The following is a 12,064-nucleotide window of genomic DNA, read 5'->3' on the forward strand; positions in this document are numbered from 1 at the left end:
TGCTCCTCGATTTGGATAGTGAATTGAGTAAAGAGTTTCTTTTGAAAAGATGATCTTGGCTTTTCGAACTTTATCTCCGTGGTTCCATCGCTTATAGAGTGAAAGCTTACTTCAGATGACTGGATCGGTGCTTGAGATGCTTGATGTATCTTTTCATAGCTTGTTACCCATGACTCCGGCAGTTTTCGCAGCAATTCTTCTCGAGATATCTGTCTTGGGATTTGAATAGAGTTGGGTGCTTGTGATGCCGATGTGACTTCAAGATATAAAGCCTCGTCTGATGCTGGTAATGCAAGATCAAGAGCATGATCTTGAATTCTGTATACAATCTGATGATGTAGAGTTGCTGCCACACTTTCTTCTTGCATAGGTACTCCGATTAGTTGTAATTGAACTTTAAGCGCCTTTAGGAGATTTGGATCTTTAGAGAAACATTGAAGTTTGGAAACAGTGTTATAAATACTGTTCATGCGTTCAGCGTTGTTTGTACTGTTCCGATCAAGCTTGTTGATAGGATTTGAGCCTTGAGTCAAGCAAAGCTATCCGTGCTACAACCGGTAAGCCTTTTCGTGCATGTAAGGTTAAACCAATTCTTACTACACCAAAGTGCAGATGAGTATAGCCCTGTTGCTGCCATAGCCTTGGTAGATGCTCCGAAATATTTAGCGAGATGAATTGTTCTTCTTCGGTGGCTGGAACTTGACATGATGAAAACTTGCTGGATTGTACGTACTCTAAAACTCGTCGGCTGGAAGATGGTTTGATGAGCTCACGAACACCTTTTACTGAAAAAGCACTAGGCTTTTTAGCAAAGTACTCATAAGGATTAACCAACGGGAGGGTTGTTTCCGGCAATTGATCTCCGGAAACATATTCAATTTCATACAAGGAATTTATTTTAGAAAGGGAATTATTTTTTTGGTTTTTTGGTAAAGTAGAGATAGCAAATTGAGAATCTATTGAAGGATTTAACTGAAGAGGTTTTGAAGGCTTTGAAAGAGACATGATTGAGGGTTTGTTTTCCAGAACATTCAAAACGATCAGTCATAAACAATGATCCACTCTATCTTAACACGAGTCTTTGGCTCTGATACCATAATCTTAAAGCTAGCATGAGCGGAGGGTCGTGTTGACTAAGTCTAGACGACGAGTCGTATTGACAAGCTAGGGTTCATATTCCAGGTAAAGGGAGCGGTTCGGGCCTCATTGCCATCTGTGTTGCTCAACCTACTATTAGGAACTTTGAATCCCGGCGAATACTATTGACTGCCGTGTTCGACCGTCGTATTGACGGACCACTTATGCTAACTTTAAGAAAAGATACAGAATCGCGACTGTGTTTAGAATAGAAAGAAACAAGGTTTATGAAGAAGTTAGGAAGTCTGGAAAACTTTAGAGAGATGTTAGAGAGACATTAGAGAGAGAGAGAGAGCTATTATGAAATTTTTGATATTTCAAGTTGTGTCTTCTTACAAGGGGTGCACACATATTTATAGGAGGATTTAAGGCGCTAACATAAGCGCTTACCTCAGCGATTACATCATCGCTTACATCATTGCTTACATAATCATTACATCATTGCTTACATCATACCACAAACCCCCCCCCCCCTTTGGTCTCAAGACGGCGCCATCACTATTTCAACAAGCAGTGTTACATATATTCAAGCCATTGTTACACACAGCTCTTATATACATTGACGACATACTCATATCCTCAAAAAATGAAGAAGAGTATATTCAGGCGCTATAACAGTTTCAAGACATTGTCAAGAAGAACGGAATCATGCTATCAGCCAGAAAGATAATAATAGCCCAGCCCAACATTGATTTTCTTGGTATGCATATCAAAGAAGGAAGTTTCATACCACAAGCCCATGTAGCTACAGAACTTATAGATTTTCCCGATGAAAATCTTACAAGGCGACAAATTCAACAATTTCTTGGCGTAATCAATTATGTAGGAGACTTCATTCCACACCTTTCCAGAATGACGAGACCTCTACAGAAAATGTTGTCGAAAAACCCTCCTTTGTGGGCATCACGACAAACTGAAGCTATCAAAAGTCTAAAAGCAGAAGTGCAATAGCTGCCCCCTTTAAAGATTCTTTCCTCAGGCATGCATATTCTATAGACAGACGCTAGTGATAAGTATTGGCGAGCAATACTGTTTGAAGAGATGGATGGGAAAAGACAAATCTGTGGATACAAGAGTGGTCGTTTCAAAGATTCAGAGCAACATTATCACTCAACTTTCAAGGAGATTTTAGCGGTCAAACGGGCTATCGAGAGGTTTGAATTTCATCTAATAGGACACAGGTTTCGTATAGAAATGGATATGTCTTCATTTCCCAAGATGTTACAGTTTAAGCAGAAGATGGTCCCGCATCAACAGCTACTAAGATGGGTGAATGGTTCTCAAAGTACGATTTCGAGTCAGTCTATTTAAAGGGCACCAAGAACACTTTAGCAGACATGCTTAGCCGAAACCCAGTAAAACAAGAAACGCCCTACGAGATACACATGATGGCCAATTCCTCCGAATCCAAAACGAGCTACTATGACTTTGAAGCCGACGTACCCGAAGATGTTCATCAACTCATCAGCAGAAACAAGCTTCATGAACTATTGCACACAAAGATCTTTTCATACCAATCTACAATCCTGTCTAACTATGGAGTAAACTGTCACCACATTGCTCCAATAGGAATTCATCTTGACTATCCGTTCACATCTCTACAGGATCGAGAATTCAAACATGCCAGAAGAAGTCCTCTGTTTCCTTTGGTATCTCTGTGTTGTCTACACTGTAGGAATTGCTTTCGACATCCAGTGGCTATACCATTACGTCAACACTATTCAAGACAAAAGAGACTGTTTCTCAACATTCCTAAGGTGGTTTTCACCATTGACTGTCTGGAGTGGAAAACTACAAAAATCCGCAAAAGCAACGAATCTAACATTCAAGAAGCTGAAAAGAGGTGGACTCAACCCGTTCTTCAATCCACATTCAATCTACTTCTTTCATCGTCCCATTAAGGTCAACCGCAAAACAAGCAAAATTCTCGCTCTTCCAAATCTCATTCATCACGGTGATTTTTCAAGAGGAGTTCGTCCAGTTTTCAACCTTCAAGATAACGAAGCATATGAAAACTTCCAAACTCATGCGTTTCACCTCAACAATGCAAGAAATATCTTTCCTATTCCGCTCATTCCCACCTGGGTTCACTATCCGGTCGATTATCAGATGCAACTTGATGAAGATTTACAGTATTACATGATGAAGTTTGACAGAGGAAGACCAAACAGTTCAAAAGAAGAAACAACTTCCCAGGCGACTTCTCAAGATTACTATGCTGATCACCTTAAGGACGCTCAATCTCCAGATGCTGAAATAAATGTTGAAGATATCGAAGAAAAGTTCAAATTCTGCATAAATGTTCAACCAGGAGAAGATGCACGAATGATTGAGGACTCGTATGAATGTCCAGATGATCATTATGGATGCTGCGAAGAACATATGTTAGAATTCGAAATGGATCATTAAAAGGTATGGAAAATATAAAATAAAAAAATATATATAATATGTATAATGTGTTTAAAATCATGTAAAATAAATAATGATGTAAGCGATGATGTAATCGCTGATGTAATGATGATGTAAGCAATGATGTAAGCGATGATGTAATCGCTGAGGTAAGCGCTTATGTCAGCACCTTAAATCCTCCTATAAATATGTGTGCACCCCTTGTAAGAAGACACAACTTGAAATATCAAAAATTTCATAATAACTCTATCTCTCTAATGTCTCTCAAACTTCTCTCTAAAGTTTTCTAGACTTCCTAACTTCTTCATAAACCTTGTTTCTTTCTATTCTAAACACAGTCGCGATTCTGTATCTTTTCTTAAAGTTAGCATAAGTGGTCCGTCAATACGACGGTCGAACACGGCAGTCAATAGTATTCGCCGGGATTCAAAGTTCCTAATAGTAGGTTGAGCAACACAGATGGCAATGAGGCCCAAACCGCTCCCTTTACCTGGAATATGAACCCTAGCTTGTCAATACGACTAGTCGTCTAGACTTAGTCAACACGACCCTCGACTCGTGCTAGCTTTAAGATTATGCTATCAGAGCCAAAGACTCGTGTTAAGATAGAGTGAATCATTGTTTATGATTGATCATTTTGAATGTTCTGGAAAACAAACCCTCAATCATGTCTCTTTCAAAGCCTTCAAAACCTCTTCAGTTAAATCCTTCAATAGATTCTCAATTTGCTATCTCTACTTTACCAAAAAACCAAAAAAATAATTCTCTTTCTAAAATAAATTCCTTGTATGAAATTGAATATGTTCCCGGAGATCAATTGCCGGAAACAACCCTCCTGTTGGTTAATCCTTATGAGTACTTTGCTAAAAAGCCTAGTGCTTTTTCAGTAAAAGGTGTTCGTGAGCTCATCAAACCATCTGCCAGCCGACGAGTTTTAGAGTACTTACAATCCAGCAAGTTTTCATCATGTCAAGTTCCAGCCACCGAAGAAGAACAATTCATCTCGCTAAATATTCTGGAGCATCTACCAAGGCTATGGCAGCAATAGGGCTATACTCATATGCACTTTGGTGTAGTAAGAATTGGTTTAACCTTACATGCACGAAAAGGCTTACCGGTTGTAGCACGGATAGCTTTGCTTGACTCAAGGCTCAAATCCTATCAACAAGCTTGCATCGGAACAGTACAAACAACGTTGAACGCAAGAACAGTATTTATAACACTGTTTCCAAACTTCAATGTTTCTCTACAAGATCCAAATCTCCTAAAGGCGCTTAAAGTTCAATTACAACTAATCGGAGCACCTATGCAAGAAGAAAGTGTGGCAGCAACTCTACATCATCAGATTGTATACAGAATTCAAGATCATGCTCTTGATCTTGCATTACCAGCATCAGACGAGGCTTTATATCTTGAAGTCACATCGGCATCACAAGCACCCAACTCTATTCAAATCCCAAGACAGATATCTCGAGAAGAATTGCTGCGAAAACTGCCGGAGTCATGGGTAACAAGCTATGAAAAGATACATCAAGCATCTCAAGCACCGATCCAGTCATCTGAAGTAAGCTTTCACTCTAGAAGCGATATAACCACGGAGATAAAGTTCGAAAAGCCAAGATCATCTTTTCAAAAGAAACTCTTTACTCAATTCACTATCCATATCAGAGATTCAAAAGCGGAGGGTCGTGTTGACTAAGTCTAGACGACGAGTCGTATTGACAAGCTAGGGTTCATATTCCAGGTAAAGAGAGCGGTTCGGGCCTCATTGCTATCTGTGTTGCTCAACCTACTATTAGGAACTTTGAACCCCGGCGAGTACTATTGACTGTCGTGTTCGACTGTCGTATTTACGGACCACTTATGCTAACCTTAAGAAAAGATACAGAATCGCGACTGTGTTTAGAATAGAAAGAAACAAGGTTTATGAAGAAGTTAGGAAGTCTGAAAAACTTTAGAGAGAAGTTAGAGTGACATTAGAGAGAGAGAGAGCTATTATGAAATTTTTGATATTTCAAGTTGTGTCTTCGTACAAGGGGTGCACACATATTTATAGGAGGATTTAAGGCGCTGACATAAGCGCTTACCTCAGCGATTACATCATCGCTTACATAATCATTACATCTGTAATTACATCATCGCTTACATCATTGCTTACCTCAGCGATTACATCATTGCTTACATAATCATTACATGATTTTAAACACCTCATACATATTATATTTTTTTATTTATTTTATATTTTTCATACCTTTTAATGATCCATTTCGAATTCTAGCATATGTTCTTCGCAGCATCCATAATGATCATCTGGACATTCATACGAGTCCTCAATCATTCGTGCATCTTCTCTTGGTTGAACATTTATGCAGAATTTGAACTTTTCTTCGATATCTTCAACATTTATTTCAGCATCTGGAGATTGAGCGTCCTTAAAGTGATCAGCACAGTAATCTTGAGAAGTCGCCTGGGAAGTTGTTTCTTCTTATTTATCTTCTTTTGAACTGTTTGGTCTTCCTCTGTCAAACTTCATCATGTAATACTGTAAATCTTCATCAAGTTGCATCTGATAATCGACCGGGTAGTGAACCCAGTTGGGAATGAACGGAATAGGAAACGTATGTCTTGCATTGTTGAGGTAAAACGCATGAGTTTGGAAGTTTTCGTATGCTTCGTTATCTTGAAGGTTGAAAACTGGACGAACTCCTCTTGAAAAATCACCGTGATGAATGAGAGTTGGAAGAGCAAAAATTTTGCTTGTTTTGCGGTTGACCTTAACGGGACGATGAAAGAAGTAGATTGAATGTGGATTGAAGAACGGGTTGAGTCCACCTCTTTTCAGCTTCTTGAATGTTAGATTCGTTGCTTTTGCAGATTTTTGTAGTTTTCCACTCCAGACAGTCAATGGTGAAAACCACCTTAGGAATGTTGAGAAACAGTCTCTTTTGTCTTGAATTGTGTTGACGTAATGGTATAGCCACTGGATGTCGAAAGCAATTCCTACAGTGTAGACAGCACAGAGATACCAAAGGAAACAGAGGACTTCTTCTGGCATGTTTGAATTCTCGATCCTGTAGAAATGTGCAAACGGATGGTCATGATGAATTCCTATTGGAGCAATGTGGTGACAGTTTACTCCATAGTTAGACAAGATTGTAGATTGGTATGAAAAGATCTTTGTGTGCAATAGTTCATGAAGCTTGTTTCTGCTGATGAGTTGATGAACATCTTCGGGTACGTCGGCTTCAAAGTTATAGTAGCTCGTTTTGGATTCGGAGGAATTGGCCATCATGTGTATCTCGTAGGGCGTTTCTTGTTTTACTGGGTTTCAGCTAAGCATGTCTGCTAAAGTGTTCTTGGTGCCCTTTAAATAGACTGACTCGAAATCGTACTTTGAGAACCATTCACCCATCTTAGTAGCTGTTGATGCGGGACCATCTTCTGCTTAAACTGTAACATCTTGGGAAATGAAGACATATCCATTTCTATACGAAACCTGTGTCCTATTAGATGAAATTCAAACCTCTCGATAGCCCTATTGACCGCTAAAATCTCCTTGAACGTTGAGTGATAATGTTGCTCTGAATCTTTGAAACGACCACTCTTGTATCCATAGATTTGTCTTTTCCCTTCCATCTCTTCAAACAGTATTGCTCCCCAATACTTATCACTAGCGTCTGTCTGTAGAATACGCATGCCTGAGGAAGAAATCTTTAAAGGGGGCAGCTTTTGCACTTCTGCTTTTAGACTTTTGATAGCTTCAGTTTGTCGTGATGCCCACAAATGAGGGTTTTTTGACAACATTTTCTGTAGAGGTCTCGTCATTCTGGAAATGCGTGGAATGAAGTCTCCTACATAATTGATTACGCCAAGAAATTGTTGAATTTGTCGCCTTGTAAGATTTTCATCGGGAAAATCTAGAAGTTCTGTAGCTAGATGGGCTTGTGGTATGAAACTTCCTTCTTTGATATGAATACCAAGAAAATCAATGTTGGGCTGGGCTATTATCATCTTTTTGGCTGATAGCAAAATTCCGTTCTTCTTGACAATGTCTTGAAACTGTTGTAGCGCCTGAATATGCTCTTCTTCATTTTTTTGAGAATATGAGTATGTCGTTAATGTATATAAGAGCTGTGTGTAACAATGGCTCGAATATATGTAAGACATTCCATTGAAGATGTCTATTTGGAAGGCAAAATGCAGTCTTGTATCTTTCTTCAGGATGAACTCCGAGTTGCCAAAATCCTGATTTTAGATCAAATTTCGAAAATATATTTGCACCTTGGAGATGTTGAAGAAGCGCTCTTTTATTTGGTAGTGGAAACTTGACGTCTTGCAGATATTGGTTCAATGGCTTGTAGTCAATAACCAATCTGAGTTTTCCTCTTGCTTGTTCTGCACGATTATTAACGTAGAACGCTTTGCATGCCCATGGAGAATTTGTTCTTGAGATGATACCTTGATCCATCAATTGATTGCATTCTTCATTTGCCTTTTGCAACAATGTTGGAGGCATTCCGGCATGGCTTGCCTTTGTCGGTGCTGGATTTGTCCGATCGAGATTTCTTCGATTGTCTGTCCTTGATCTCTGATATACAGCTTCGTTTGTTGACCTAGGTAATCATCTATTGATCAGAGATATACTTGCTTCAGGCTTGGATTATTTAGACCATTGAGAGCATAATACCTTCGAGTTTAGAACCATCATCCTTGGAATAGAAATCACCGGAATTCAAAGACCCGGACAAACTCTACACAAAACAAAACCCAAGAAAGATTGAAAAATAAACGAAAATAAAAAAAAAGCTCATAGCTAGGACCTATGAAACAAAAGACAAGGCACAAGGAAAGGAGAATACATCTCCCTCGTAATCAGAATCCAGTAATAGGTCTTCCTCTTTCAAGCTTCTCACTTCATTTTTTGCACCTAGTTTCCTTTTCTTGCTCTTTGACTCTCTCATTTTACCCTCGTTTGCTACTTTGCCCTTCTTCATCGGTGCTATCAGGGGCCTAAGAACAAACTCGTTTGAAGATGCATGGGATGCGGAAGAAGAAAAGAAGTAGGGTTTAGGCTACAGTCGCAATGCTCCCTAACTCTTATGGGCATGTATAATGTAAATGGGCCATCTACATATACATTTTTGCAGGGCTTTTTTGCTTTAATTCATTTGGATCCGGGTTTTATCCGGTTTAAACCTATTCGGATCTAGAATAAGAGATTTAAGGAAATCATTAACAAAGAAAAGATATTATCTCTTTAATTACCTATTTAACTCTATTTCCTTAACTTATTCTAGCATTTATCGGCTCTATTCCAAAACAATCTCGAGATGATTTTCGAATATTTATACCATCTTAACTAACTTAAAAAATTAAATTAAAGATATTACAAAAATCGTTGCCAAAAATATCGTAAGAAAAGATATTGCGATGAACTAATCGTTGCCAAAAAGCTTGCCCAAATTCAATACGCTTTCTTTAAAAAATCTCAATTGTTGGATGTCATCCAAACTAATTACTCTCACATACCTTATCTGAGATATCTTCTTTCAAAATCAGCAAGAAATCGATTTTTTAGAAACAAATTTATGACTCAAAATACATAGTCACAGCATATTCCTAAATACAAAACTATCGCTGAGATTCACGCTTAGTAATACACATTTTAATTAATTTCACCTCATTCAAATTTAGTTATGGTATCGAATATTTTATGCTTTCCGATCAAGAGATTTTTTTACCTAACTTATCTTTCTAATGGTAAACTTCATTTTAGTTGTCATCAAAACGGAGATACACCTTGAGTTTTTATCTGCTGTGGAGATTCCTATAATATATATATATATATATATATATATATATATATATATATATATATATAATTGAAAATTTTGCACTACAGAGCACTTTTTGTAAACTCAATAACGCATAGACACACTTTGTGCTATGGACACACTTTTTATGTGTGTATTGACTAAAATAACCTTTAACTAGAACTTCCCTTCTAACTACAATATTATTCCTTTTATCTTTAATATTTCACATTAAAAAATAATGAGTGAGGAGGATTCATATTAGGATTTGGGATTGGGGTTGGTGAATCAATGATAACGAATCTGGTTATCTTCTTTCTCTTTCTTGCTTGGTATCTCTCCTTTGATTCATCTCTGATTTTCATATCTATTGCCTAATAGAAAATGAGTGAGGAGGATTCATATTAGGATTTGGGATTGGGGTTGGTGAATCAATGATAACGAATCTGGTTTCCAATTTATCACTCACCACCACGGCACCACCGCATCTCTGTGACCTCCGTCACCGCCTCTTAAACTCTAGATCGAGAACAATCGCTGTTCGACTGCGATAGTGTCGACGTCTTCGCTGGTACTCTCTCCGATTGGGCCGCTCTTCGCCGTCGGCTCTCTCCATAACCTTGTCGGCTATGGCTAGGTTGGGTAATCGTCACCGGACGAGCCCCCATTTTTCTCTATTGGCTGTGAGTTTCTTTTCCCTTTCTTTCTCTTTTTTTCCTCTATTCACCAGCTTCGAGATCCATCTGATTCTATCTTAGCAAAGTTGAAGACTTTCTAAAGTTTTTTTTTTTTAATAATGTCTGTTTCGAGAATCTCCCATAATTTGCTTTTTTTTTTCTTCTTCTTCATCTTCTAAGGTTGTTGTTTGGTTACTATGAAATAATAGTTGTCAAATCTACAAGAGATCTATATTTTTCTTGTTAAATTCATCTTTTGACTTGGAGACTGATTTCTCTCTCTGTTCTTAACGATCAAATAGATTAGATTGAATATTCAAACGAGTTGACTACACATAGAAATTGCACGATGATACAATTATTTGTCTAGTATCGTAAGAAAGTCCTCAACTTCCTTGTCAATTCTTTGTTAAGGTCTCACAATTTTGTAAGCAATGAGTTTGTTTTTAAATATTAGTTTCATAGTTTCATCTATTTGTTCAGAAGATCTTACAGTTTTACGCTCTTTTGTTTGCAGAGGCTTGTTTCATGAATGATGTGTTGCAAACAAGGTTCGTTCGTTTGTTCACAAATGTGTGGACATGTTTTAGTGGATATGTTGCTTAAGAAGAATTATGTTCAGATTCTTTCATCACTTTTCTTTCCTCGTTTTCTCTCAGTACTCCATCGACTCGTGACGATGTCCAACTCTTAATAAACCTCATATCATCATTCACCGATTTCAAATCTTGTCATCTTTTATTCTTGGAAGCTATATTTGATGCTTGTTCATATGGACTGATCTATGTGGACATGAAAATGAGAAAATTGGTCGTTCATATCAAATTCTATAGTTGGCACAAACTTCTAGGTGAAATGACCACGTGGTGGTCAGAGTTCGGTGGATGTGCGTGTATGGTTGTTAATTCGAAATGAAATGATTGTGTTGTAAATTTTGATGTAAAATTATAAGAGAATGTCATGTGTTCAAGATTATGTGGATAGTTTTTATTTTATCTTTTAAAAACATTTTTTGTGTCAATGACTTTCTACACTTATTTCAATCAATCGTCACTATTATTGTTGACTATTATGTATGACATATTAATAATGGATGCCACATTATGGATGGCGCATATTGGTTGTCGTATTATGCATTATGAATTTATGAATGATCATGTATAGAAAAAACATTATGGTTGTCGTATTATGCATTAGGAATTTATGAATGATCATGTATAAAAAAAACATTATGGAAGCCACTATTTCGATTGGGATGAAAATATATTTTTTCAGAGTAAAGAAGTAGATTAGACCTATATTGAAATGACCACGTGGTAAGAGTTCGGTGGATGTGCGTGTATGATCGGTAATTCAAAATAATTGTATTGTAATTTTTGATGTAAAATTATAAGAGACTGTCATGTGTTCAAGATATGTGGATAGTTTATATTTTATTCCTTAAAAATATTTTTTGCGTCAATGACTTCCCATACTTATCTCAATCAATCGCCACTATTATTGTTCACTATTATGTATGACATATTATGGATGCCACATTATGGATGGCGCATAATGGTTGTTGTATCTAGAGTTTAGGGTTTAGAGTTTAGGGTTAAGAGTATAGGGTTTAGGTATATGGTTAATGGTTAAGTGTTAACTCTCTATGGTTTAGGTTTTAGGGTTACGGGTTTTGAGTTTAGGGTTTAGGTTTTGGGGCTAGGATTTAATGTCTAGGGTTTAAGGTTTAGTATCTAGGGTTTAGAATTTAGGGTGTAGAGTATAGGGTATAGGTATATGGTTAAGGGTTAAGGGTTTAGTCTCTATGGTTTAGGGTTTAGGGTTTAGTGTTTAGGGTTTTGTGTATAGGGTTTAGTGTTTAGGTTTAGCGGCTAGGGTTTAATGTCTAAGGTTTAGGGTTTAGGGTTTAGAGGTTAGGGTTAAAGGTTAAGTCTCTATGGTTTAGGGTTTAGGGTTAAGTGTTTTAAGTTTAGGGTTTAGGTTCATGAGCTAGGGTTTTATGTCTAGGGTATAGCGTCGACAACCACG

The 12,064-nt window shown here is 37.5% G+C and overlaps 1 long non-coding RNA gene across 1 annotated transcript; it reads left to right on the forward strand.

Moving 5' to 3' along the window:
* Positions 1-9,427: 9,427 nt before the first annotated feature.
* LOC110230434 lies at positions 9,428-10,805 on the forward strand. The gene is made up of 2 exons (XR_002333538.1): positions 9,428-10,042; positions 10,554-10,805. It is a non-coding gene; the product is annotated as an uncharacterized LOC110230434 (long non-coding RNA).
* Positions 10,806-12,064: the final 1,259 nt, after the last annotated feature.

This window comes from Arabidopsis lyrata, assembly GCF_000004255.2.
Source record: "Arabidopsis lyrata subsp. lyrata unplaced genomic scaffold ARALYscaffold_3, whole genome shotgun sequence".
In the NCBI taxonomy this organism is placed as follows: domain Eukaryota; kingdom Viridiplantae; phylum Streptophyta; class Magnoliopsida; order Brassicales; family Brassicaceae; genus Arabidopsis; species Arabidopsis lyrata.